The sequence below is a fragment of the Schistocerca piceifrons genome, chromosome 1, assembly GCF_021461385.2.
Source record: "Schistocerca piceifrons isolate TAMUIC-IGC-003096 chromosome 1, iqSchPice1.1, whole genome shotgun sequence".
Taxonomy (NCBI): domain Eukaryota; kingdom Metazoa; phylum Arthropoda; class Insecta; order Orthoptera; family Acrididae; genus Schistocerca; species Schistocerca piceifrons.
This window is the reverse complement of record NC_060138.1, coordinates 1,045,950,365-1,045,970,479: the sequence shown is the minus strand read 5'-3', so window position 1 is coordinate 1,045,970,479 and position 20,115 is coordinate 1,045,950,365. Positions and strand designations below refer to the sequence as shown.

Here is a 20,115-nt window from a genome sequence, read left to right as displayed (position 1 = left end):
CAAAATCAACAACATGTTTGTTTTACTTTTGACTTGAGCATAACTGCTCAAAATTCTGACTATTGCTTTTAGCGGTGAAATTTGGCGTAATCAACCTTTGTGCATTATGAGAATTGTCGTCTTAGTTAATGTGTCTCCTTGTCATATCTTATTTTCTATGTATTACTTTATAGGATTTAGCAACTGTTCATTCTGATGAAGACAGCCTTAGTAGGTGTCGAAACCTAGGTCAATGTGCCTAACGTTTATGTGCAGCTGGTTGTCTGTTTAATCTTATATTCAAACTAATATACGAGTGCCGAATAACAGCCATGTTCAGAACTGTAATCTGATTATGTCTAAACAGGAGTATACCGCTGTCTGTATGGTAGTTAGCGAATGCCCAGTCATTACCACAGTTTTTTCTTCGTATGAAAGCAAGGTCAATCAGTTTTCAGCGTCACAGCTGAATTGTTAGTAGGCAGATGGTGCAGCGCAAGATTACCATCTGAGCTGTTTACAGGTTTCCGCTGAGTGGGAGGCACCCAACTGTGAATAAACCAACGTAGTAAATTTCACGCAGCTCCTGAAAACATGAATAGTTTTGAGTAGAAAGTTTGTAAAAGATGAACCCGAACTCCACTGATAAAATTTCGAAGACTATTAAAGGGTATTTTCAGAGTCTTTTGTCAATAGGAATCCTTGGTCTCGGTTAGCTCGATACAGAGTAATTGCATTTCGTTTGATTTCTCAACATCATTTCGCTTTGCATCTTCATTGCACGGAAAGGATCTGCACAAATTTCAAATGTCGACAGTATGGACTATACTATGTGTATTTTTCAGAAACAATCTTATTCTAATCACGCAAGGTGTAAGGTGGCTATAATTTCGCACCTTACAAGCACTCATCAACATACTCTCCTGTGAACTACAACCACAATTAGATGTCATTTGATAGGTTGAACATCGTATATATGAATATTTAAAGGAGACTAACATTGTCACGTATGGCTTCTAAATAACTGTTAACGCTTGTTGCATTAAGGTGATGGAGTGTCTTTATTATCGTACTAGAAGAGGTTGGAGTGACAGTGGAAGTGAAACAGCAGGCGGAACTCAAGCCCTGGGTGGAAGGCCCACACAGGTGTGTTGGTCCTGCTTAAACAGAGGAAGTAGCAAGACGGACGTTGAGACACCTGAGCCCTGGGGCACAATAGAGTCGCGACCGGCCGCTGTTGTAGCCGTTAAGGAAGGATTATACTTCGGAAACTACGAAAATCTTGGACGCAGCCGAGAGGAACGAGGAAGCGTCACCTCGGAAACCACGCAGGCTGGGTTATTTCCAAGGATTTTTACTCAGAAGCGTACCATTGTACGAGTATACGTTTTTTCTTGCAAACTTTCCGCGCTGGACGACAAAAGACTAAAGTTTGGTTGATCGGCGTTTGGAAGAATCTGTAGAGAGAGAGAATATTCCGTGGTTTCGGGAATATAATTCGAAGGTGGGGAGCCGAGCCTTGCTGGGAGGCCAGTGGTTGGAGAGACGCGGTCTTCTGTTGTGAGCGCCCGTGTGTGACAGTCGCTCGATATCAGCCTTGTTGGTACAGACTGACTTGCTGTCTCTGCTCTCCGGAGAGTTTATAGTTAGAACAGTTTGGCACTGTACTGTTACGAACCTACACGATTCTGGACTTCATCTCCGGTTTGGAAGTCGTCGTTGAGTACGCAGCGTTCAGTAATTCAGAGCACTTGCTCTACCTATACTTACGTTGAGACGTTATCTGAAGTCCGTCCTTGTGGCTGGGAGTTCGCGTTTCTGTATGTAGAACACAGAGAGCAGAAGACAGTATTAGAGTAGATTAGTCAGAAGACCGCCTTCTGCCGTCCTAGAGTTTGAAAGAGTTTATTTGTGGCTGGAGTTCTTCCATCGTCGCAGACGACTAGGAGAACCATTACTTCGACGCATCGGACGCAGTACATACGGTGATATCAAAATTGCTTCTGCTTATTAGAGCTATAAAAGCTAAACAGTTGTAATCACGTTAGTTAATTTCCACCATAGATCATCTTCGAAGAAACACTAGAAGACACTTCTCCTAGTGTTTGGTGCGTGGATGATGTCAGTCATTTCGCGTTATTGATATTAGATCGCGCAGTCATAATAAGGGGCAAAGTTGGGCAATTGATTAGTAATTTTACTTAGGAAATGTAAACTTTGTAATATAAAGGTTTTTTAAATCTACAATAAATATATAAGCAGGAACAACGTTTATCATTCAGTAGGATTAGATGCCTTCATCATTCATTTATGTTGAGATTGTAATTTATAGAATTAAGAGATCCTAAGATCTGCTTCAGGGGGTAGTCAGACAGGGCCAGATCTTCATTTTAGCGTATATTATTTTCCGTTGCGTACATTCATTTTACACCCGTCTGGAGTAGCATCTTGGTAAGGAAATTGCTATTCGTAACACTAACATCGACTTCAGTCATCGTCCATATGCTGGAATTCATACTGCTCGGTTCTATCGCGGGTTTGTTTGTCCAGCAGTGTTAGCTGTACATCAACAGCGATAGATTGCAAGCAGATGGAGATTGCCCGATATGCATCTCGTCTGCGGTTTCACTGGCTGCAATGAACAGCGGCACAACGGCGCTGTTGTGGGTGTCCCCGCGGCGACGGCAACCACGACAGAGTACTTTCGCAGACGAGGATTTCTGCATTTCTGTGCGTTTTCTGACTTACGTTTTGGTAATTGCTTTTCACAGACTTCTTTTTTACTTTTGTGAAGATATTTGTATGAAAACAAGATAACTGGTGCAAGACATCGAATAAATCATAGTTACACTTGTGAGGTATGCTTCTCATCTTGGTCATTACACGCTTACAGAGAGCATTATTATTAGTCGATGTTCCGGGTGATCAAAAAGTCAGTATAAATTTGAAAACTGAATAAATCACGGAATAATGTAGATAGAGACGTACAAATTGACACACATGCTTGGAATGAATGGGGTTTTATTAGAACTAAAAAAAAATACAAAACTTCAAAAAATGTCCGACAGATGGCGCTTCATCTGATCAGAATAGCAATAATTAGCATAACAAAATAAGACAAAGCAAAGATGATGTTCTTTACAGGAAATCCTCAATATGTCCACCATTATTCCTCAACAATAGCTGTAGTCGAGGAATAATGTTGTGAATAGGACTGTAAAGCATGTCCGGAGTTATGGTGAGGCATTGGCGTCGGATGTTGTTTTTCAACATCCCTAGAGATGTCGATCGATCACGCTACACTTGCGACTTCAGGTAACCCCAAAGCCAATATACGCACGGACTGAGGTCTGGGGACCTGGGAGGCCAAGCATGACGAAAGTGGCCGCTGAGCACACGATCATCACCAAACGACACGCACAAGAGATCTTTCACGCGTCTAGCAATATGGGGTGGAGCGCCATCCTGTATAAACATCGTATGTTCCAGCAGGTGTTTATCAGCCAGGCTGGGGATGATGCGATTCTGTAACATATCAGCGTCCCTCTCACCCGTCACGGGAGCAGTTACAAAACCAGAATCACGTGTTTCCTCGAAGAAAAAAGGCCTGATAACAGTAGATGTGGTAAATCCAACCCATACCATGACTTTATCGTCGTGCAATGGCGTTTCCACGACAGTTCTAGGATTTTCGGTAGCCCAAATTCTGCAGTTGTGGGCGTTTTCCAGTCCAGCGCCATCAGTCGGACATTTTGTGAACTTTGTTTTTTTCGGTTGTAATAAAACCCCATGTCATTCCAAGCATGTGTGTCAATTTTTACCTCTATATCAACATTACTCCGTGGTTTATTAAGTTTTCAAATTTATACTGACTTTTTGATCACCCGGTATATTGGGAAGCAGACGTGGAAACGAGTGTTCAGCAAATTTTTATCTGCAACTGAGCTGCTAAACACACAGATTTGTTGGAAATGACTGAATAAGGCAATAATGGGCCTATTTATCGATTCTGAAAAATGTTTTGCGAAGAATTGCCTTAAGGTAAATGGTTCAAATGACTCTAAGCACTATGGAACTTAACATCTGAGGCCCTAGAACCGCTCGGCCACAGCAGCAGGCGCTTACGGTAAACTTGCAGCTTTACATACTTGCACTCTGTTGTAAAATTAATTGCCGAACCAAAATTTGGTTGAAACATGTCACAGATTGCTCAGAGTTAGGGAAGTCAGTTCTCCTCCTTCACATATACATTTTTGTAAAAGAATAGATCAACCTGGTAGAACTGTTTCTAAAACCACTCATTTTTGTGTAAAGTCTATACTGATCACTTTCTTGGCACTGAAGTTATAAAGTAATTCTTTGTTATGAAACTGTCTTAAGAAAATCAGTTTGTAGAACGTTATCACCCAAAATTATTCCCATGCAGGAAATACTACGTTCCTTGCCCGTGTCCGCATTGCAAGTGGCGATACACACGGTTTTGAATGTCATTTCTAATTTACCATTTTAATTTAGCTTTGCTGCGGCGCTGATTGCTGTGCTGCACCTTCGAAAAACCTTTTACTGTACCGAGGTAACTGCAAGAATAATTCAGGATCATAGTCGTACATTTACACTATACATACAGAACAATGTCATTACACAGTTAATCAGTAAGTAGGTCAGATATCTTACATTCAATTTGGAAGTTATTTTCTTGTTATACAAAGTACATTTTAGTGAACAGTATGATATATCGATGTTCGAAACATTTTTCATATTCTCACTTTTTTCACAAGTTAGATACGTAAATCAGCAGCGAACTTCAGTTAAAGTAATTTGCATAGTTATTCAGACAAAATTATGTAGTTCATTTGATGTGTAATTTCTATTGCTTTTATTTCGGCGTGGTTTCGAGATGTAGAAAACTGACCACTCTGACTTCAGGCAACGCACCACTGTTTACTCGGCTGCGGAATACAGGTCTTAAGAAATCACATTTTTCTGTAATTAGTTTCGTACACATACACTCCACACTACACACACACACACACACACACACATACCCTATATACGCACCAGAGCAAAAGAAACACACACCTGCCTAGTACCGTGTAGGGTCCCCGTGAGCGCACAGAAGTGCCCCAGCACGACGTGGCATGGACTCGACTAATATGTGAACTAATGCTGGAGGGAACGAACACCATGAATCCTGCAGGGCTGTCCATAAATCCGTAAGAGTACAAGCGCGTGGAGATCTCATCTACACAGTACATTGCAAGGCATCCCAAATATGCTCAATAACCTTCGTCTCTGGGGAGTTTGATGGCCAGCGGAAGTATTTAATAAAAAATAAGAGTGTTCCTTGAGCCACTCAGTAGCAATTCTGGACGTGTGGGACGTCGCATTGTCCAGCTGGAATTGCCCAAGTCCGTCGGAAAGCACAATGGACGTGAATGGATGCAGATGATCAGATAGGATGCTTACGTACGTGTCACCTGTCAGAGTCGTATCTAGATGTATCAGGGGTCCCATATCACTCCAAATGCACAGGCCCCACACCATTATAGTGCCTCCATCAACTTAAACAGTCCCCTGCTGACATGAAGGGTCCATGAATTCTTGAGGTTGTCTCCATACCCTTACACGTCCATCCGCTCGATAGGGTTTGAAGAGAGACTGGTCCGACCTGCCATCACGTTTCCAGACATCAACAGACCAATGTCGGTGTTGGTGGACCCTTGCGAGGCTTAAAGCTTTGTGTCGTGCAGTCATCAAGGGTGCACGACTGGGCCTTCGGCTCCGAAACCCATATCGATGATGTTTCGTTGAGTGGTTCGCAAGCTGACACTTGTTCATAGCCCAGCATTGAAATCTGCAGCAATTTGCGTAAGTGTTGCACTTCTGTCACGTTGAGCGATTCTCTTCAGTCGTCGTTGGTGCCGTTGTTGCATGGTCTTTTTCCAGCCGCAGCGATGTCGGAGATTTGATGTTTTATCGAATTCCTGATATTCAAGGTACACTCGAGAAATGGTCATACGGGAAAACTCCCACTTCATCGATACCTCTGAGATGCTGTGTCCCATCGCTCGTGCGCCGACTATAACACCACGTTAAAACTCAGCATGACGTTGAGGCTCACTTGAATCTTGATAACCTGCCATTGTAGCAGCAGTAAGCGATCTAACAACTGCGCCACATACTTGTCGTCTTATAAAGGCGTCGGCGACCGCTGTGCCGTATTCTGCTTGTTTACATAGCTCTGTATTTGATACGGGTCCCTAGACCAGTTTCTTTGCCGCTTACTCTGTAAAGAGACACCGGAGACCAATGGTTTCCTTATGTCAAAATGTTCAGAAAATATCCATGAACAACCTGGAGTTCGTGTTCATCCTGCAGAACGAAGGAGCACAAAAACATTGAAGATAACTAAAAAAGGAGATAAACGGGAGGCTGTTTTGCCGTCAATGGTACATCTCTCCTTCAGGTAATACACAAGCTCACTTACACTTTAAATTAAAGGATTTGCCTTGATAAGCTCTGCGGTACATCTCAAGTTGTCCTGGGAAATAACGGCCACCCACAAAGCTTAGACACTCTTTGTAACGACAAAAGAAATGCTCAAAGGAGCGGGAAAATGGGGGCAATCTTTCACTCGACCGACGCCTGCGCGAGCGGCAGCTGCGCGGAAGCGCTGGCAAAAACCGGCTCCCGCCTCCCTCCGCCAGGCGTGCTCAGCCGCTGATGGAGCAGCCACTCTGACGTCACACCTCTTGTTGCTACCTCGCCTATTCGGGTCACAAAACAGACAACTGATAGTCTCCATACACTAATGTTTGCGGAAAACGCAGTACTGGCGAGTAATGGACCGAAAAATAGCCGGAAGTACTGATCACTGTTTGATTACACGATTTGCAATCAATCACCGAAAACAGCGACAGGTCTCATCATCCGCGAAGACCTGAAATGGAACGTGGACGGACCACATAAACTTTGTAGGAAAGCAGGCGCCAAATAAAATATAAATCACTCTTGAAAGAAGTGTTGCACAACTCCGGTTCGACTGACAATATGGGAGTCTGGGGAAATAGAGCAGGCAGAGAAGATCAAAGAAGAGCGGCGTATGTCGTCACGAATTTGTTTAGCAAGCGCGAGAGCATTACGGAGACGTTCGTCAAATTATAGCTGCAGAACGTCGTGTCTGTATATACCACAAGCTGCAGTATAACCTTAATCGAAACTTTTTACCAGTTTACGTTTATGTGGACCATCTTGCGACACTGGCAAAATATCGATGTGGCATGCTGATGTATTAAACATACACCTTTATGCTAACAAATGGTTCAAATGGCTCTGAGCAATATGGGACTTAACATCTAAGGTCATCAGTCCCCCAGAACTTAGAACTACTTAAACCTAACTAACCTAAGGACATCACACACATATATGCCCGAGGCAGGTTTCGAACCTGCGACTGTAGCTGTCGCGCGGTTCCAGACTGTAGCGCCTAGAACCGCTCGGCCACCCCGGCCGGCTTATATTAACATCAACAGGTAAACATCAGTATTTATCTTATCATGTACGCACGTATCAGAAGTGTATTAGTGATATACATGGTGAGTCACTAACTATTGCCATCTAGAATAACGACAAAAGTATGATAGGAGCTGAAAAGTTTGTGAGACAAATGTTGTATGGGACCACGGGGGCTATAATATGACGTTAGTTTTGGTGACTAGGTGGGGTCGCTTGAGAGATATGAAGGTCAACTTCGTTTTCTCAAATGGGATGCTATACTTTGGTACATATTTTCTGATAGCGGCTATCGAGACGAATCCAATGTTGTGTTTAAGTAAGGTCTTTGAACGTCAACGAAGGTCACAAAGGTGGCATGAACGTCCATTTACAGAAGGTATTCGAAATGATGACTACTGGTATCAATGCAGTGCTGGAATCTTCTTATGATGAATTGAGTGGTGTTCATTATCACATCGGCACTTATCGAAGCACGTACTCTGACAATTCTCTCTTGCATATCTTCAGATATGGTTGGAACGTCTTTATAAACAATGTCTTTTACGAATACCACAAGAAAAAATTCAGAGGCGTCAAGACTGATCAACGAGCCGGCTATGACACATCACCTTCGCGTCCAATTCAACGATTTGGGAGTTGTCTCTGCAACTCATTTCTAGCCATCAGCGAAAAATGTGCCGGACACCCATCGTCTTGATACCACATTCTGTTCTTGTTCCTAAAGGTATTTATTCCAATAACAGACCTAATGTTTCTTGCAGGAATGTGGTGTACTTCTTACCATTAAGATTTCCTTCCATGAAACAGGGGGCTATAATTCAGTCCTCCAGAATATCACATCATACACTCACAGACCATGGTTTTTGGTGCTCAACTTTCCGCAGCCAACATGGATTTTCAGTTGCCCATAATGCATGTTATGGAAATTAACAATTCCATGGTTAGTGAATGTAGCTTCGTCAGTAAATAAAATCAAATTAATAGGTGTGTCATCCCTCTGAGTCTGAAGTTGACCGCATCGGCAGAATTCAATGCGATGCATACAATCCGTACCATTTAATTCTTGGTGGAGACTGATATGGTAAAGATGATATTTATCGCGATGCAGAACGCGAACAACACTACTCTGGCTCATGCCAGATTCCCTTGCGATTTGGCGCGACCTAACACAAGGATCTCGAATCACAGTGGCAAGAGAACCAATTCCCGTTTCCGTCAGTAACTTTCCCTTGCCGGTTATGTTTCCCAAGCGTTAAAGATCCAGTTGTTCTCAGTTTATCATACTCATATTTAAATGTACGACGTGTAGGGTGAATACGTTGAGGATATCTTTCAGCGTATGTCTCTAGCTCTCACTGAATTTCGTTGGCATTCTCCGTAAATGAGAAGCATATCGACTTTTTCTTCGTTGGAATACATCATTTACAATTTCTTGATTCGACTATACTAGTTTTACCGTTCCTATTAGTGTTGTATTTTGAAACCGTCGAATGGTGTCTATATGTCAATGGCACATTAGATGGATGCACCGTATTCGGCGAATATTTACTATTTGCGCGATATACGAGAGATAATTGTCAGAGTATGTGCTTCGATAAGCGCCGATTTGATAAGGAATACCATTCAATCCATGATAAGAAGGTTCCAGCATTGCATTGATACCAGTGATCATCATTTCGAACGCCTTCTGTAAATGGACGTTCATGCCACCTTTGTGACCTTCGTTGACCTTCAAAGACCTTACTGTTACACATCATTGGATTCGTCTCGATAGCTGCTATCAGAAAATAAGTACCAAACTATAGCATCCCATTTAAGAAAACAAAGTCGACCTTCAGGTCTCTGACGCTACCCCACCTAGCAACAAAAAACCAACGTCATATCATGGCCCCCGTGGTCCCATGCAACTTTTGTCCCACAAACTTTTCAGCTACTATCATACTTTCGGAGTTATTCAAGGTGGCAATAGTTAGTGACTCACATAACATATATACACTGATGAGCCAAAACATCATGACCACTGCCCACCGTGACGTTGGATGCCGCCTGGTGACATTGCATGCACGTGAAGAGGTAATCAAAAGTATGTAAGCGGAGCAAAAACGTGCGGGTGATCACCCTAGCGTGGATATGAGCTGCAAATGGGGAAATCCATTGAGATAAGCGACTTTGAGAAGGGCAAGAATATTATTACGCAGAGCCTCTGAAAGAGTCTCTTGAAAACGGCGAAGCTGTTCGAATTTTCACGTTCTGCTATCACGATCATCTACCGAAAGAGGTAGGACAGTGAAACTACCATAGGGGCTAAATGGTTGGACGTCCACGACTCTTCAGAGAACATGGAGTTCGGCGGCTTGTCTGCTCTGTAAAATATGATAGATGGTGATTTGTGGCATCTCTGCTGGAAGAGCGGATTAGCCGAGCGGTCTGAGGAGCTGCAGTCATGGACTGTGTGGCTGGTCCCGGCGGAGGTTCGAGTCCTCCCTCGGGCATGGGTGTGTGTCTTTCTCCTTAGGATAATTTAGGTTACGTAGTGTGTAAGCTTAGGGACTGATGACCTTAGCAGCTAAGTCCCATAAGATTTCATACACATTTGAACTTTTTTTTTCCTGGAAGAGCAAAATATTGGTGCACGCACATGTGTTTTGGAGTACATTGTTGAACATGAAGTTCCGCAGCAGAGCACCCCAGCGTGTTAACATGTCGACCCAATGATGTCGTCAATTACAACTGTAGTGGGCACGGGACCATCGGGATTCGACCGTCGATCAAAGGAAACATGTCAGCTCTGTGGGTAAAGCACATTTTTGCTACACTAGGTCGATGGTCGTCTTCGCAAACGGCGTCACCGAGGTGAACGGTGGCTCGAGAAGTGAAGGCTGGTGGGACCAGTATTATGCTACGGGAGACATTCTCCTGTGCTGGCATGGGAACTGTGGTAGTAATCAAAGACACGCTGACAGCTGCGAACCACCTGCACCCCTTCATTCTCGATGTATTCCCCAATGGCGATGTCATCTTTCAGCAATATAATTGTCCGTGTCTCGGAGCCAGAACCGTGCTACATACCATCGGGGTCACTATCGGGCGCCATCACTGCGTACGCTAATGAGCTGCCCTCTATTTAAGTAACTATATAACCTGTGCCTAGACATCTAATGACACATACCTCCATACCTAACCTTATACGAAGAATCACTGATGTATTTCGTTCCAAAGACGGACAAACAAGCTATTAGGCAGGTGGTCATAATGTTTTGGCTCGTCAGTATAGAAACGCTTGCCTATTTTAAGTCAATATTAAGGCAACTATGTTAATAAAACTGGAAGCAAGATGCTAAAATCGACATCTTGTCCAGTTCAATAAGATGATCGCAGTCGCAGTCCCAAACATAAGAAGGCTTTCTGGACTTCGTTGTGGCACAGTTAGAGCGCTTGATGCGCTATTCCTGCAGTGCTTCTTATTGATTTTGATACTGTGCTTCTCTTCATGACTTTTCCTGTGGTATGGATGGCGTGTGTCTCATCCTCAGTTTGCTGCAGGAGGTGTTTACTCCTGCAGCAGGTCAGTCTAACGAGTAGTGTATTTGATGGCCCAAATCCTGGATGAGCTTGTTACAGGAAAGTTCCACCTTCTCGTCGAAGTGAAGTGCCGTCTGCTTGAATCTCTCTTACAGCAGCGAGGTGGCGGTGTCCTGGTGCAGCAGTTGAGTTCTGTATCTTCTTGACAGGAAGGGGTGAGCTTCAGCGCTCGGTTCTACACCATCTGTAACGTTCCTATGTGACTGTCGGTCGCGTTGCCCCACGAGACTGCTGCGTACTCTAACATTGGTCTGATCAGTGTTAGGTACAGAGTTAGGTACAGCGAGGACGACGGGCGCGAAGTCGCCCAATTGCTGTGCTCTTAACGTCTTTGATGTGCGGCAGTCATCTCAACCGTTCGGTCCAGGGTAATCCGAGGTAGCGGCCGGTCTTCTTCCAGAGGATGGCTACAACAAGTAGCACAGTGCTATAAATTTTTTGCAACAGCTGATAGTGTACACAAACATTTCTATCACTAAATAAATTGTCTGACAAAAAAAGTTAATCATCCGGAAGGGAAAGAATAAACAAAATTAATCTTTACTGGTTAAGAGAGTATGTGATGTTATTTCAGTGATGGCAAAATCGAGTCAAATTTATGAAGAACTTGGTAGTACGAGTCCACTTACCAGTATGACGTTGCTCCTCTCTGACCTGTAGCCATGCACTGACTGGTATCGGAAGGCTGTCATAAAAGTCTCCTGACGCAAGTTGGCTCGCAATATTGTCGTAGCGCCGTCAGAGTTCTCTTAATCACTTCCTGCCATGATCTGGTGTTATAGCCCATGGCTCCACACTCCGTGACGCCAGGAGTAACCTCTCTCCAAAACATTGCAAGAATGGGACCTCTCGCCAGATCGTCCCCATAGTCGATGACGATGGTTATCCAGTGTGGTGGTGATGATGATGAGGTCCCATACATCGAGGAGCGTAGGGCACGATGCGGGGGACCCGCACAGCCAACTAGGCAAGGTCGTAGTGGAGGTGGTTTGCCATTGCCTTCCTCCGACCGTACTGGGGACTAATGATGATGATGATGAAGACAACACAACGACACACAGTCATCTCGAAGCAGGAAAAATCCCTGCTCCGCCGGCAATCGAACCCGGGACCCCGTGTGCGGAAGCGAGAACGCTACCGCAAGACAACGAGCTGCGCCGAGAATTCGTCAGCAGGGCATGCTTTCAGGTCGAGGCACTATTCCAAACGGAACCGTTTGTCTTGCACCGTTAACTGCAGCCTCAGCGTGGGACTCAAATGGCTCAAATGGCTCTGAGCACTATGGGACTCAACTGCTGTGGTCATAAGTCCCCTAGAACTTAGAACTACTTAAACCTAACTAACCTAGGACAGCACACAACACCCAGCCATCACGAGGCAGAGAAAATCCCTGACCCCGCCGGGAATCGAACCCGGGAACCCGGGCGTGGGAAGCGAGAACGCTACCGCACGACCACGAGATGCGGGCAGCGTGGGACTGTAATACTGTAGTGCAGCTGCTGCTGGTCTCCGACCAATGGTGCCAGATGTTGGAGGGAGTCCATTACTTGTTCTCGGATGGAAGCTGCAGATGAGAATGGGCTGCGATATGCTTCGTGCACAACACGCTGATCCTCGCTTCCGGTAGTAAGACGTGATCGACCGGAACACCGACAACAACATGTGATCCTCAGCTTCCCTTGAAGTGCAACGTCCGAGTGCTTTCACATACGAATTGCCCGAAAGTCTGGATAATGCAAGATTCGATCAGCTGGCCAAATGGAGACCCAGAATGACTCATCTTTCGACGTTTGTCAGTTGCTGATAACGCTGTCTCATACGAGTACGCGACAACCCCGTGTACGTACTGGTGATCACTCAACATCTGACGCCGTTCACATCCCTTATCTGTCCGATCAGGCTTGGTAACAACTCTAAATAGAAACCTCACTACCGATCACAAAAAGTTGCGACTCTAAACATGCACACACTCGTTGGTGGTTATTGTTATGTGTACCAAGTTGTTTGGTATTTGAGTAAGTCTTCTGACTGCTTCACTTTATTTATCAATTAGTGTGTAGTTAGCTGAGCAGCACCATCTGAAAAAAAAAATTATTGCAATAGTGCGGTAGCTAGGGACTGGATTTCCTAGTAAACGCCGAATACGTTGAAACGCGTTTATTAGAGAGAAAATTTCTCAGAGGGTAACTGGGAGCTTAATGACACCTTTAATCAATCACGTCCACAATGGACTTAAACAGCAATCATTACAGAAGAAAACTCAATGGCAACTTCTCATTTAACCTTTAAACGCTAATTAACTTTAAACTCGAGAAAATTACTGCGGTTACAAGCCAAACAATTCTTAGAGTGACAAAATTTACGGGTGACCAAAGTTAAATTACAAGAGACTAACAAAATTAAAAGCTCGCACAGCTTTCTATTAAATGAATTACTTTCAACCACTTAAGGAATTAAATTTCACACATCAGTAAGGCCGCACAGTCTAACAGTAATAACAGACTTAGGCATCACACCCAGAACCAGCGGACGTAGCTATGTGCATCAGGTGATGGAATAATTACACGCAGCGGTATTGAGGCACCACTAAGCCATGCCATACATGACACTCGTCAGCCATCAGTACGAGCTACTGGATTTACAGGCACAGTTATTAAACTACCTCGAACGTGATTGATTATAGGACTCAAATATAAGCGCAGACTCAGAACAAATGAACTCACACAGCTTAAAATGAAACCGTTCAGTTTTCCACAAATGAACCAAGTTTATCTACTCGGACTTCAGCAGCTATCGTGCTGATTAATGAACCGCCTCAAATAACCATTTAAATGTATCAACTGCTCCGGCCAGCCCCTTACACAGTTAGGTAATTATTTAACCACTGTGACAACCCACACCAAACTTACTCGTCTCAGCACACTTAAATTATTTCACAGGTATCAGGAAAAATTTTATCACAGCCCGGATGACTACACCCTACCCGTTCCCAGACTCTTTCCTCTTATTTAAAAGAAAAAAACCCTCACGGTGGCAGACAACGACGTTGCGGTATGGCTGGTAGGTTTCACCATAAGAATAAAAATTTGGCGAAGAAATTTATCAGAGCTCACCACGAAACAAGAAGTCTCCGCAACAAACGGACATATCAAGCTGGATGCACAGGATGTTTACGGTCCAGGAGGGAAGTCACCATCGCACTGCCGTACCACAACAGCCATGGATCCTTTCAAGGCGTGCAGTAGGGGTTTCCGTCCGCTTTGCCCAGACCAGCAAAACCTCTCGCCTCGACGCGCTTCAAAACACCGCGGCAATACGGGCCTGCTCCATCTGTTCGTCACTCAAGTCGTAGCAAGAGCACTGCTAACACTATGAGAGCACCAGAGCTCACTTCGTCTCAAAGAACGCCATTCAACCTTCTTTTCTGTCCTCGTCGCTCACCAATTTTAAACGAATTTGATATATCGCTCCAACTCCTCGCATGGTGTTTGTCACTTCATTTCGTCCTCTCGTGACCACTTAGGATACTACTGAGACCCCAACTGCATCTCGTGTCATTGTAAGCTGCCGTCGAACCTCGCTGAGTGCGTTACACGCCGTCTTTTTCTTTCCGTTGTTCAGCTTACAATTAAGACCACGATTCTTTTTTCCTAATCACATCGTCGACGTGTCGTTAAAATTTGATTCTCATTCCTTTGTGTGCTTCATTTCTAATGACTTGGATGATGAGACTGCCTTGCATCTTCTGGGCGAAGTTGTAGCTTTTTGCGGGTGAAACATAAAGGTTAAATGAATGCAACGGTCGACACGAACGTGGGACATATAGCAGTCTCACCATTCTTACTTAAAGGATTGATGTTTTATGGGCAACAAGAAAGACATTGGTCTTCGTGCGGTATCTTCGTCTACATTTATACCGCGTGGTCATAATAAAAGTGGAGCTACTAGCAGAAGTGCAGTGTAGGCTGTAATTATCGCATGTCAGCGAAACTTGGTAGATATTCTCATGCGTCAAAGCGGAACCGATTTACGATGGAAAAAATTAGTTCCAGTTTTGGCCACCAGGTGCAAATCTGATGCTGTACAGTATCTCGTCGACATCTCTGGTCCTCATACTGAACAATCTGTGTAAGCAGCAATTAAAAAAAAACAGCTTAAGTCTCATATTCGATGGAAAGGATAAGGGAACTTTCAGATCAGCAGCATGGGGTAGAACTCAAATCCAGATCTATGTTTCTCCACCCAGAATTACAGTGGCCAACCAGTTAGCATAACCAGAACGATCCTACCCGATTTCCCACGCAGTCAACATCGTCCAGTCATACACTACTGGCCATTAAAATTGCTACACCACGAAGATGACGTGCTACAGACGCGAAATTTAACCGACAGGAAGAAGATGCTGTGATATGCAAATGATTAGCTTTTCAGAGCATTTACACAAGGTTGGCGCCAGTGGTGACACCATGAGGAAAGTTTCCAACCGATTTCTCATACACAAACAGCATTTGACCGGCGTTGCCTGGTGTAACGTTGTTGTGATGCCTCGTGTAAGGAGGAGAAATGCGTACCATCACGTTTCCGATTTTGATAAAGGTCGGATTGTAGCCTATCGCGATTGCGGTTTATCGTATCGCGACACTGCTGCTCGCTTTGGTCGAGATCCAATGACTGTTAGCATAATGTGGAATCGATGGGTTCAGGAGGGTCATACGGAACGCCGTAGTGGGTCCCAACGGGCCTCATATCGCTAGCAGTCGAGATGACAGGCATCGTATCCGCATGGCTGTAACGGATCGTGGAGCCACGTCGCGATCCCTGAGTCAACAGATGGGGACGTTAGCAAGACAACAACAATCTGCACGAACAGTTCGACGACGCTTACAGCAGCACAGACTATCAGCTCGAAGACCGTGGCTGCGGTTACCCTTGATGCTGCATCACAGGAGCGCCTGCGATGGTGTACTCAACGACGAACCTGGGTGCACGAACGGCAAAACGTCATTGTTTGACTCAATTCCCAGACGTTTCAAGGCCGTTATTACGGCCAGAGGTGGATGTTCTGGGAACTGTTTTCTCAGGATCTATGCACCCAAATTGCGTGAAAATGTAATCGCATGTCAGCTCTGGTATAATATATTTGTCCAATGAATACCCGTTTATCATCTGCATTTCTTCTTGGTGTAGCAATTTTAATGGTCAGTAGTATATTTACTATTATCTATTTCAAACTTAATCAGAAATAAAACTTTATATACAGCTATTGCAGTCTGTTATCTAATGCTGGTGCTCATAGTATTGTTTTGTAGTTTATTTTGCACTAAAATGCGTTCCTTTAACAGGGCACTGCCGACTTCGGAATCGACATTCCAGCTCGATTATGCTGAATTAATCGAAACACTGGCGCTGTTTTGCAATAACGCTGTTCAAGCTCAGTTCCTTGACGTTTTGTTCATTAATATCGCGTAAGGCGTTAACGAGTTAATAATTTCTACAGGAATTATGTACATCTAACATCTTGACTGTCTGAAGTACAATTATATATACAGATTTCTTTCATGGCCTCGTTTCTGTCTTTAATATGGTGCTGTTGCCTATTCTGCACCTTTATTTATATGGGTTTCATTTGTGCGGTGGCCGTGAAATAGTTTAATTTGCGACTTTTAAGTTTGCGCTATGGCGACACCATCACGCCACCCGTGTATCTGCAACTGCCACTCTCTGGAGCAAAACCACTCACAGTAAGGATTCAGTATACCTGCTGCCAATATAGTAGTCGGTTTAGCTCTTAACCAGTATATTTGGCCAATAAAAGAGGCCGAGATGTCGTCTTCTAGTCAAACAGATAAATCCACTTGTCGGGACTGGCACCGTGCTGACAGTCAAAATAGCGAAAGTCTAAGGGCGCCTAACTGTCATCTCAGGATTGGTCACGCTAGTGTTCTGTATGTGGTATCCTTTGCAGATGCGCCCGAGTTTCCCAGAATCCCACCAACAAATTCAAGTATCAAACTCCTCTTCCCTACAACTCTTTGACGTATTCGTACCGTTTCACACCACTTTGCAGTTCCATCCCGTGATACTTAAATGCAGTGACCAATTCCAGATGGCGCCCGGGTTCCCGGGTTCGATTCCCGGCGGGGTCAGGAATTTTCTCTGCCTCATGATGACTGGGTGTTGTGTGATGTCCTTAGGTTAGTTAGGTTTAAGTAGTTCTAAGTTCTAGGGGACTGATGACCATAGATGTTAAGTCCTATAGTGCTCAGAGCCATTTTTGAACCAGTTCCAGATGTCTTTCAGTAACCTTGAAATTGGATACTATCAGGTTCTATCTTGCATTATCCTGCAAGTATGATGCAATTTTCTAGATATGTCTTTCGGAACGCCAAGAGGAAATGTTAAGATCTTATTGCCTTTCGTTCACCCAGCCTGCAATGGTGCAGATACCGATACAGTTACTTCGTAATGGATCTTATCCCCACTCATCTCTACTGGACAGGTACTGATACTGGGTGCGGGGATATTCTATCATCAGAGTATAGGAACGGTTTTGGCGTCTAACCACTCGATGCATGGCAGCTGCTATGATGGAGTCTGCACAGCGAGTCGCAGGCGAACGCGGTGTGCACAGTCAAGAAATTAATTATTGTCAAGAAATTAATTATTGCGAATTCAAGATAGTTTTTTGTGAAATTAGACAGTAAATAATATTTTATGGCCACTGGGCCAAACCAGAAATGCAGTCGCCAGCTGGAACGGAATCGTGGAACCATGTAAAACTAATGTTCTGTGTACGAACTTTAGACGTCATACGAGGGCAGGTCAATAAGTAATGCAACACATTTTTTTTCTCGGCCAATTTTGGTTGAAAAAACCGGAAATTTCTTGTGGAATATTTTCAAACATTCCCGCTTCGTCTCGTATAGTTTCATTTACTTCCGACAGGTGGCAGCGCTGTACAGAGCTGTTAAAATGGCGTCTGTAACGGATGTGCGTTGCAAACAACGGGCAGTGATCGAGTTTCTTTTGGCGGAAAACCAGGGCATTTCAGATATTCATAGGCGCTTGCAGAATGTCTAAAGCGTGTGTCATCATCGCCGCAAGGTCAAGCAAGACTGTCTGATCTCCCGCGTGTGGGCCGGCCGTGCACAGCTGTGACTCCTGCAATGGCGGAGCGTGCGAACACACTCGTGCGAGATGATCGACGGATCACCATCAAACAACTCAGTGCTCAACTTGACATCTCTGTTGGTAGTGCTGTCACAATTGTTCACCAGTTGGGATATTCAAAGGTTTGTTCCCGCTGGGTCCCTCGTTGTCTAACCGAACACCATAAAGAGCAAAGGAGAACCATCTGTGCGGAATTGCTTGCTCGTCATGTGGCTGAGGGTGACAATTTCTTGTCAAAGATTGTTACAGGCGATGAAACATGGGTTCATCACTTCGAACCTGAAACAAAACGGCAATCAATGGAGTGGCGCCACACCCACTCCCCTACCAAGAAAAAGTTTAAAGCCATACCCTCAGTCGGTAAAGTCATCGTTACAGTCTTCTGGGACGCTGAAGGGGTTATTCTGTTCGATGTCCTTCCCCATGGTCAAACGATCAACTCTGAAGTGTATTGTGCTACTCTTCAGAAATTGAAGAAACGACTTCAGCGTGTTCGTAGGCACAAAAATCTGAACGAACTTCTCCTTCTTCATGACAACGCAAGACCTCACACAAGTCTTCGCACCCGAGAGGAGCTCACAAAACTTCAGTGGACTGTTCTTCCTCATGCACCCTACAGCCCCGATCTCGCACCGTCGGATTTCCATATGTTTGGCCCAATGAAGGACGCAATCCGTGGGAGGCACTACGCGGATGATGAAGAAGTTATTGATGCAGTACGACGTTGGCTCCGACATCGACCAGTGGAATGGTACCGTGCAGGCATACAGGCCCTCATTTCAAGGTGGCGTAAGGCCGTAGCATTGAATGGAGATTACGTTGAAAAATAGTGTTGTGTAGCTAAAAGATTGGGGAATAACCTGTTGTATTTCAATGCTGAATAAAACAACCCCTGTTTCAGAAAAAAAATGTGTTGCATTACTTATTGAACTGCCCTCGTAGATATATTTTCTCGGAACTTAAAAGTGTAATGAACTAGTGACCTGCCCCTGCTTCACACTGTTATCTACACCCAGACGACTTGTCGTGGTGTACTGGCAATAAAGTATGTGTAGAAACCTTCCTCGTGAATCAGCCTGCCCATTATTCAAAACCGTATCGAGAGTCCCATAGCACCTGCAAGACGGAAAATCCTTTGCAGCTGCCTTTCTTCTACTTCATTTATTCAGTTGAGTAGACACGTGCATTTAGAGTGCTTTCATAAGGTTATGAAGGACATGTGGTCAATGAGACTATTAAACAGGGCCGGTAGCGGCTGTCATACCGAATTCAATGATAGATGCCTGAAGTTATTAGAGGTGATGGAGTTGAGCACTTGTTTTGTCGGAGATCACTTCTGTGGCAGGGAAGGCGCCAGTTTGAGTTTGGAGAAAACGGCAGTTGGCATGAGAAGGTATCGACAGAGTGAAGGGAGAGTTTAGACGGCGTTTTTGTACAGCGGAAGCCAAGGCAGAGGGCACGGACTAAGGTACAGGAGGTCCACTGGCCACGGGAAGCGGGCCACAGCGTAGTGTCACAGAGGCCACACCGCTTTCACCGAGATGCGACGGACGGACTCAAATGGTTCAAATGGTTCTGAGCACTATGGGACTTGACATCTGAGGTCATCCCCTGGAACTTAGAACTACTTAAACCTAACTAACCTAAGGACATCACACACATCCATGCCCGAGGCAGGATTCGAACCTGCGACCGTAGAGGTCGTGCGGTTCCAGACTGAAGTGCCCAGAACCGCTGCGCTCCACGGACTGACACACTGACAATAATTCTCAGCCAAGGAAAAGTGCATTCCGCCATTTCTCCGGGGGGCGGGGGGGTGGGGGGTGGTCTTCATGCTGTTTCCTAGAGGAACCTTTCTCTGAGATCAGT

The 20,115-nt window shown here is 44.6% G+C and overlaps 1 protein-coding gene across 1 annotated transcript in view; it reads left to right on the top strand.

Moving 5' to 3' along the window:
- LOC124796431 (somatostatin receptor type 2-like) overlaps window positions 1-20,115 on the top strand; it is a 715,939-nt gene that overhangs the window by 344,575 nt on the left and 351,249 nt on the right. The gene's annotated exons all lie outside the window — the stretch shown is intronic.